Genomic DNA, 7,500 nt, shown 5'->3' on the forward strand with positions numbered 1-7,500 from the left:
TATCGTATGCAAGCTTGAACAGCCCGCTCTGAGCACTCTAATTTTTTCAAAGTGAACGTACCGGCCGCCGCGGACACTCGGTTAAGAGCACCCTTGGAGGAGAAACCGCCGACCGCAACACGCGCGCAGACAAGACACGAAGCAGGGACTCGGAGCGGACCGGGGGGTTCAAAAAAAAAGAGGAACGCGCGGAAAGGGAGAGGGAGAGAAGCGCGGGGGTCAGAGTGCGGGGATGCGAATGAACACACCCAAACACACACACGTAGCACCCCCCGTTAGACTACTCCCGGAACCGAACCGACGACCACTTGTTTTTTTTTTTCCCGGATCCCGATCACGACCTCCTCGTCCACCTCGCCGGCAGGACCGCGTGGCGGGTATGCTAGCGGTTGACACCGGCGGAAAGGGCCGGGAATGCGAACGGACGACCAAAGTCAACGACGGACGATGGCGCCGCCGCCCCGGGGCCGCTTGCGCGACCACGAACCCGAGTTCGGACTACGAGCTTTTTAACCGCAACAACTTTAATATACGCTACCGGAGCTGGAATTACCGCGGCTGCTGGCACCAGACTTGCCCTCCGGTTGGTCCTCGTTAACGGATTTGAAGTGTACTCATTCCGATCGCGGGGCCTCGACAGAGTCCCGCGTCGTTATTTTTCGTCACTACCTCCCCGTGCCGGGAGTGGGTAATTTGCGCGCCTGCTGCCTTCCTTGGATGTGGTAGCCGTTTCGCATGCTCCCTCTCCGGAATCGAACCCCGATTCCCCGTTACCCGTAGTAACCACGGTAGGCACTTAACCGACCGTCGACAGTTGATAGGGCGGACCCTCGAGAGACCCGTCGCCGGGCGTGAAAGCTCGTGCGATCGACCAGTGAGTTATCCAGAGTCACCAAAGCGGAGCGCGCCGCCCTATGAGCCCCGCCACCGAACGGACCCGCGAGCGGGAACGCCGACGACGGGAGGACGGAATGACGCGCATCGGTCTCAGTCTAATATGTAGCGCCGCGACCCGGAACGGCCGACGCGGGTGCCAGCGCGCGAGGCGTGGCGACGACGGCGCGCCGACCGATCGCGGCCTGTGTCACATGTATTAGCTCTAGAATTGCCACAGTTATCCATCGCCTCCGAGGAGGAATACGGTCCCGAGGATTAGGTCCGGTTCCTGAGCCATTCGCGGTTTCGCCCGTTCTAATGCGTGGCGTGAACTTACACTTGCATGGCTTAAGCTTTGAGACAAGCATATGACTACTGGCAGGATCAACCAGGTATCGTTGGAATTTGGGACTTTGTTTCGACAGAACGACAGACCGACCGACCGACCGACCGACATAAGACAGACAACTACAACGACGGGCACGTGTTTATTTGTTTTTCGAGGAGGTTCGCCGTCAGTAGAAGCGCGCTGCCCGCGCTGATGGCCTCTTTTTTGTTTCTCCCCTGACTTGGACCGAGACCGAGACTCAAAGAACGAAAGCGACCAACGTCGACAACAACAACGACAACGGCACCCTTGACAGCGATACATACGACAAACGACAAGCAGCACGACGGCAGTGCACACGGACATCGAGGGTCAAGGTGCAGACTGAACTCGCCGAGGTCGTCGTCATCGTGGTCGCCATCGATTCCGTCTCGTCGTCGTCGTCGTCAACGTCCACGTCACAGCCGGCCGAGAAGAGAGAACAGACGACAGCGTCGACAACAACAACATCGACAACGGCACCCTTGACAGCGATACATACGACAAACGACAAACAGCACGACGGCAGTGCACACGGACATCGGAGGTCAAGGTGCAGACTGGAATCGTCGAGGTCGTCGTCATCGTGGTCGCCATCGATGCCGTCTCGTCGTCGTCGTCGTCGTCTTCGTCGTCGTCGTCGTCATCAACGTACCAACCGACCGAGACGAGAGAGCAAGCAACAACGTCGACAACAACAACGACAACGGCACCCTTGACAGCGATACATACGACAAACGACAAACAGCACGACGGCAGTGCACACGGACATCGGAGGTCAAGGTGCAGACTGAACTCGTCGAGGTCGTCGTCATCGTGGTCGCCATCGATGCCGTCTCGTCGTCGTCGTCGTCTCCGTCGTCGTCGTCGTCGTCGCCAACGTCAACGTCAACATCACAGCCGTCATCGGGGAGGAGCTGGACCAGGGCAGCGGCGGCGTAAATTTTCCCGTCACCTTCGTCGTCGCCTTCGTCGACCGACCGACCGACCGGCGTCGTGTTCGTGCTCGGAAAACCGAGGAGAGACAACGTGCACATGGCGCGTTCTCGCAAGCGGCTCCTCGGTCCGATTTTTTGGGCGGCTTTTTCGAGCTTTTTTTTTTTCTCACCCTTTCGTCCGTGCGACGGCGAACGTTAGGGGAAAAAAAAAAAAAAAAAAACGACAACAACGCGGCGGACCGGGCGAACAACATCGTCGACACACACGACATTGACGACCGGTCCCCCTTTTCACAATCGCATCGAGATAAAAACGAACGAGTCCGATTCGAGCACCGAGTCGCGAGCGGGAGGACTGTCGGTGCAAGTATCGATCACTGACGTGAGCGCTTCGCCGGACAGAGGATGGCTCATCCGGCAGCCGTGCAAATCGACGGTATGGGAAGAACGAACAAGAAGAGCAACGACTTGATCGGCGGCTTGGGAACTGCGGACGGTGAAAACGGGTTATCGACTGCGACCACGACTGCTCGATCGATCTTCTTTGGCGCTAACAAAGGTGGAGGTGGCGCAAGAAGGGACTAGCGCTATCACCGTCCACGTATCAGAAGATGCGGCGGCAGACGTCGACGCTTATGCGTTGTCGGACGAGAAGTCGCTGCAGCACGTGTACCGCGAGCGGGACGTCCAAGGTTTTGCCAGACGGAAAGAAATCGGGTGTCAGCGAACGTTCACACGGCTGTGAGATCGGACGCTGACAGGAGTAGGAGGCGGCAGGCAGGCGGCGGTTACGGCGGCGGCGCCTGCTGCTGCTCATCCTCCTGTTTGCTGCGGCGACTTCCAGGACGGGAGAGCATCGAACAACGTACGTATGGTTACAAGGGGATCAGGATCTACATAGTGCATCCCCCGCGGCTATTTTTGTTTGTTTGTTCGCTCGTTCGTTAATTCGTTCGTTCGTTCGTTCGTTCGTTACAATGTACGTTTTTCCGTTCGACGGCGGCAGAGAGCGGCGGCGTTTCTCCCTAATCCGGAGGATTTATCGGTCGCACAGCGATGGGTCGTTCGGCCGATCATCGAAAGATTCGCAGGTAGTGGTTGAATGGCAGAACGGCAGCAACAACAGCGGCGGCTGAGAGCGGCGAACGCTGAGGCGGAAGCAGAAGCTGCAGCAAACGTATCGGCTAAACATGGTGGACATAGATATGGCTGACGACGCGGGTACCACGACGACTATGGAACCAGGAAAAGGAGCCGTTAGTTGTTCCAACATATCGTTCGACACGTCGAGCAGCCCTAGGTCCACGGAGAAGCACACACACGTACCACGTATTATAACCTAACGACGATGAGCGGGCGCACGGTTGGCAGGAACGAAGGCGGCGGATCAAAACAAGTTGGAGCGCGGGGCGACAGCGATAACGGTGACAGCCCTAGGCGGCGGAGATGCCACTTTCTGACGCCTTTGCGACAAGCCCGTAGAGACGTTCCGGACCACCACGAGGCAAAGAGTCGCTGCTCCGACGAACCGACACACCAAAGTGTGCTTCCTACCGAACATGTTTTATAAAACTTTCAAACTGGAAAACCCCAGAAAATGGTGTTGGTATTTGTCCAGACCCACCTCCGACACCTGAAAATGGTGGTCAAAAAAACGTCGATTATACGAAGCGACATTTCTGGTCGGCGATTTTCCAGTTTTACGCCTACTGCCACATGGGGATGTCGGTAGGGCGTCGCAAAGTGCCTTCTCGTAGGCTAGGCACACCAGGACTTTGTCATTTTTTTCCCCCTCGACATTCCTGGTCCGGTCTATTCCGATTTTACACCTACCGCCATGTGGGGGTGGCAGTAGGCGTCGAAAAGTGCCTTCTCGACCGCTAGCGACACCACTACTTTATCGAGCTCTGGAGGCCCGCACACCGACCCGGGGGCCGCGGAGTCGACCCCGGGGGCCTCCGCCTCTCGCCGCCGCTCACTTGGACGCCTTCCGCAACCTGTGGTCCCGCTCGGGGCCGCCGGGAGCCTCGCCGACCTGACCGGTGTCGGTAGGCGTCTGGAAGCGCCCGGCCGACCTGGACGAGGTCCCCCTGGCCCCCGGGGGACACCCCTTAGTTGGATGGGGGTGCTGTCCCGGGCACACATAAAACTTTCAAACTGGAAAACCCCAGAAATGGTGTTGGTATTTGTCCAGACCCACCCCGACACCTGAAAATGGTGGTCAAAAAAACGTCGATTATACGAAGCGACATTTCTGGTCGGCGATTTTCCAGTTTTACGCCTACTGCCACATGGGGATGTCGGTAGGCGTCGCAAAGTGCCTTCTCGTAGGCTAGGCACACCAGGACTTTGTCATTTTTTTCCCCCTCGACATTCCTGGTCCGGTCTATTCCGATTTTACACCTACCGCCATGTGGGGGTGGCAGTAGGCGTCGAAAAGTGCCTTCTCGACCGCTAGCGACACCACTACTTTATCGAGCTCTGGAGGCCCGCACACCGACCCGGGGGCCGCGGAGTCGACCCCCGGGGGCCTCCGCCTCTCGCCGCCGCTCACTTGGACGCCTTCCGCAACCTGTGGTCCCGCTCGGGGCCGCCGGGAGCCTCGCCGACCTGACCGGTGTCGGTAGGCGTCTGGAAGCGCCCGGCCGACCTGGACGAGGTCCCCCTGGCCCCCGGGGGACACCCCTTAGTTGGATGGGGGTGCTGTCCCGGGCACACATGCAACCCGCGGCCGCCTACCGACAGCCCCCGTCGCTCGATCGCTACTCCTTTCCAACATATGTCGGAGAAGCCGGGCGGTTGTGAAACCCCAGAAATGGTGTTGGTATTCGTCCAGACCCACCTCCGACACCTGAAATGGTGGTCAAAAAAAACGTCGATTAATACGAAGCGACATTTCTGGTCGGCGATTTTCCAGTTTTGCGCCTACCGCCATGTGGGGGTGGCAGTAGGCGTCGAAAAGTGCCTTCTCGACCGCTAGCGGACACCACTACTTTATCGAGCTCTGGGAGGCCCGCACACCGACCCGGGGGGCCGCGGAGTCGACCCCGGGGCCTCCGGCCTCTCGCCGGCCGCTCACTTGGACGCCTTCCGCAACCTGTGGTCCCGCTCGGGCCGCCGGGAGCCTCGCCGACCTGACCGGTGTCGGTAGGCGTCTGGAAGCGCCCGGCCGACCTGGACGAGGTCCCCCTGGCCCCCCGGGGACACCCCTTAGTTGGATGGGGGTGCTGTCCCGGCACACATGCAACCCGCGGCCGCCTACCGACAGCCCCCGTCGCTCGATCGCTACTCCTTTCCAACATATGTCGGAGAAGCCGGGCGGTTGTGAAACCCCAGAAATGGTGTTGGTATTCGTCCAGACCCACCTCCGACACCTGAAAATGGTGGTCAAAAAAAACGTCGATTATACGAAGCGACATTTCTGGTCGGCGATTTTCCAGTTTTGCGCCTACCGCCATGTGGGGGTGGCAGTAGGCGTCGAAAAGTGCCTTCTCGACCGCTAGCGACACCACTACTTTATCGAGCTCTGGAGGCCCGCACACCGACCCGGGGGCCGCGGAGTCGACCCCGGGGCCTCCGCCTCTCGCCGCCGCTCACTTGGACGCCTTCCGCAACCTGTGGTCCCGCTCGGGGCCGCCGGGAGCCTCGCCGACCTGACCGGTGTCGGTAGGCGTCTGGAAGCGCCCGGCCGACCTGGACGAGGTCCCCCTGGCCCCCGGGGGACACCCCTTAGTTGGATGGGGGTGCTGTCCCGGGCACACATGCAACCCGCGGCCGCCTACCGACAGCCCCCGTCGCTCGATCGCTACTCCTTTCCAACATATGTCGGAGAAGCCGGGCGGTTGTGAAACCCCAGAAATGTGTGTTGGTATTCGTCCAGACCCACCTCCGACACCTGAAAATGGTGGTCAAAAAAAACGTCGATTATACGAAGCGACATTTCTGGTCGGCGATTTTCCAGTTTTGCGCCTACCGCCATGTGGGGGTGGCAGTAGGCGTCGAAAAGTGCCTTCTCGACCGCTAGCGACACCACTACTTTATCGAGCTCTGGAGGCCCGCACACCGACCCGGGGGCCGCGGAGTCGACCCCGGGGGCCTCCGCCTCTCGCCGCCGCTCACTTGGACGCCTTCCGCAACCTGTGGTCCCGCTCGGGGCCGCCGGGAGCCTCGCCGACCTGACCGGTGTCGGTAGGCGTCTGGAAGCGCCCGGCCGACCTGGACGAGGTCCCCCTGGCCCCCGGGGGACACCCCTTAGTTGGATGGGGGTGCTGTCCCGGGCACACATGCAACCCGCGGCCGCCTACCGACAGCCCCCCGTCGCTCGATCGCTACTCCTTTCCAACATATGTCGGAGAAGCCGGGCGGTTGTGAAACCCCAGAAATGGTGTTGGTATTCGTCCAGACCCACCTCCGACACCTGAAAATGGTGGTCAAAAAAAACGTCGATTATACGAAGCGACATTTCTGGTCGGCGATTTTCCAGTTTTGCGCCTACCGCCATGTGGGGGTGGCAGTAGGCGTCGAAAAGTGCCTTCTCGACCGCTAGCGACACCACTACTTTATCGAGCTCTGGAGGCCCGCACACCGACCCGGGGGCCGCGGAGTCGACCCCGGGGGCCTCCGCCTCTCGCCGCCGCTCACTTGGACGCCTTCCGCAACCTGTGGTCCCGCTCGGGGCCGCCGGGAGCCTCGCCGACCTGACCGGTGTCGGTAGGCGTCTGGAAGCGCCCGGCCGACCTGGACGAGGTCCCCCTGGCCCCCGGGGGACACCCCTTAGTTGGATGGGGGTGCTGTCCCGGGCACACATGCAACCCGCGGCCGCCTACCGACAGCCCCCGTCGCTCGATCGCTACTCCTTTCCAACATATGTCGGAGAAGCCGGGCGGTTGTGAAACCCCAGAAATGGTGTTGGTATTCGTCCAGACCCACCTCCGACACCTGAAAATGGTGGTCAAAAAAAACGTCGATTATACGAAGCGACATTTCTGGTCGGCGATTTTCCAGTTTTGCCCTACCGCCATGTGGGGGTGGCAGTAGGCGTCGAAAAGTGCCTTCTCGACCGCTAGCGACACCACTACTTTATCGAGCTCTGGAGGCCCGCACACCGACCCGGGGGCCGCGGAGTCGACCCCGGGGGCCTCCGCCTCTCGCCGCCGCTCACTTGGACGCCTTCCGCAACCTGTGGTCCCGCTCGGGGCCGCCGGGAGCCTCGCCGACCTGACCGGTGTCGGTAGGCGTCTGGAAGCGCCCGGCCGACCTGGACGAGGTCCCCCTGGCCCCCGGGGGACACCCCTTAGTTGGATGGGGGTGCTGTCCCGG

General features: G+C 60.6%; 1 pseudogene; it reads right to left on the minus strand.

Annotated features, from left to right (window-relative positions):
* Nucleotides 1–1,271, minus strand: LOC145274698 (small subunit ribosomal RNA; annotated as a pseudogene; the record flags this gene model as incomplete).
* Between the last annotated feature and the right edge of the window lie 6,229 nt (nucleotides 1,272–7,500).

The sequence above is a fragment of the Euprymna scolopes genome, unplaced genomic scaffold (assembly GCF_053919585.1).
Source record: "Euprymna scolopes isolate OS-2025 unplaced genomic scaffold, ASM5391958v1 sca410, whole genome shotgun sequence".
In the NCBI taxonomy this organism is placed as follows: Eukaryota; Metazoa; Mollusca; class Cephalopoda; order Sepiida; family Sepiolidae; genus Euprymna; species Euprymna scolopes.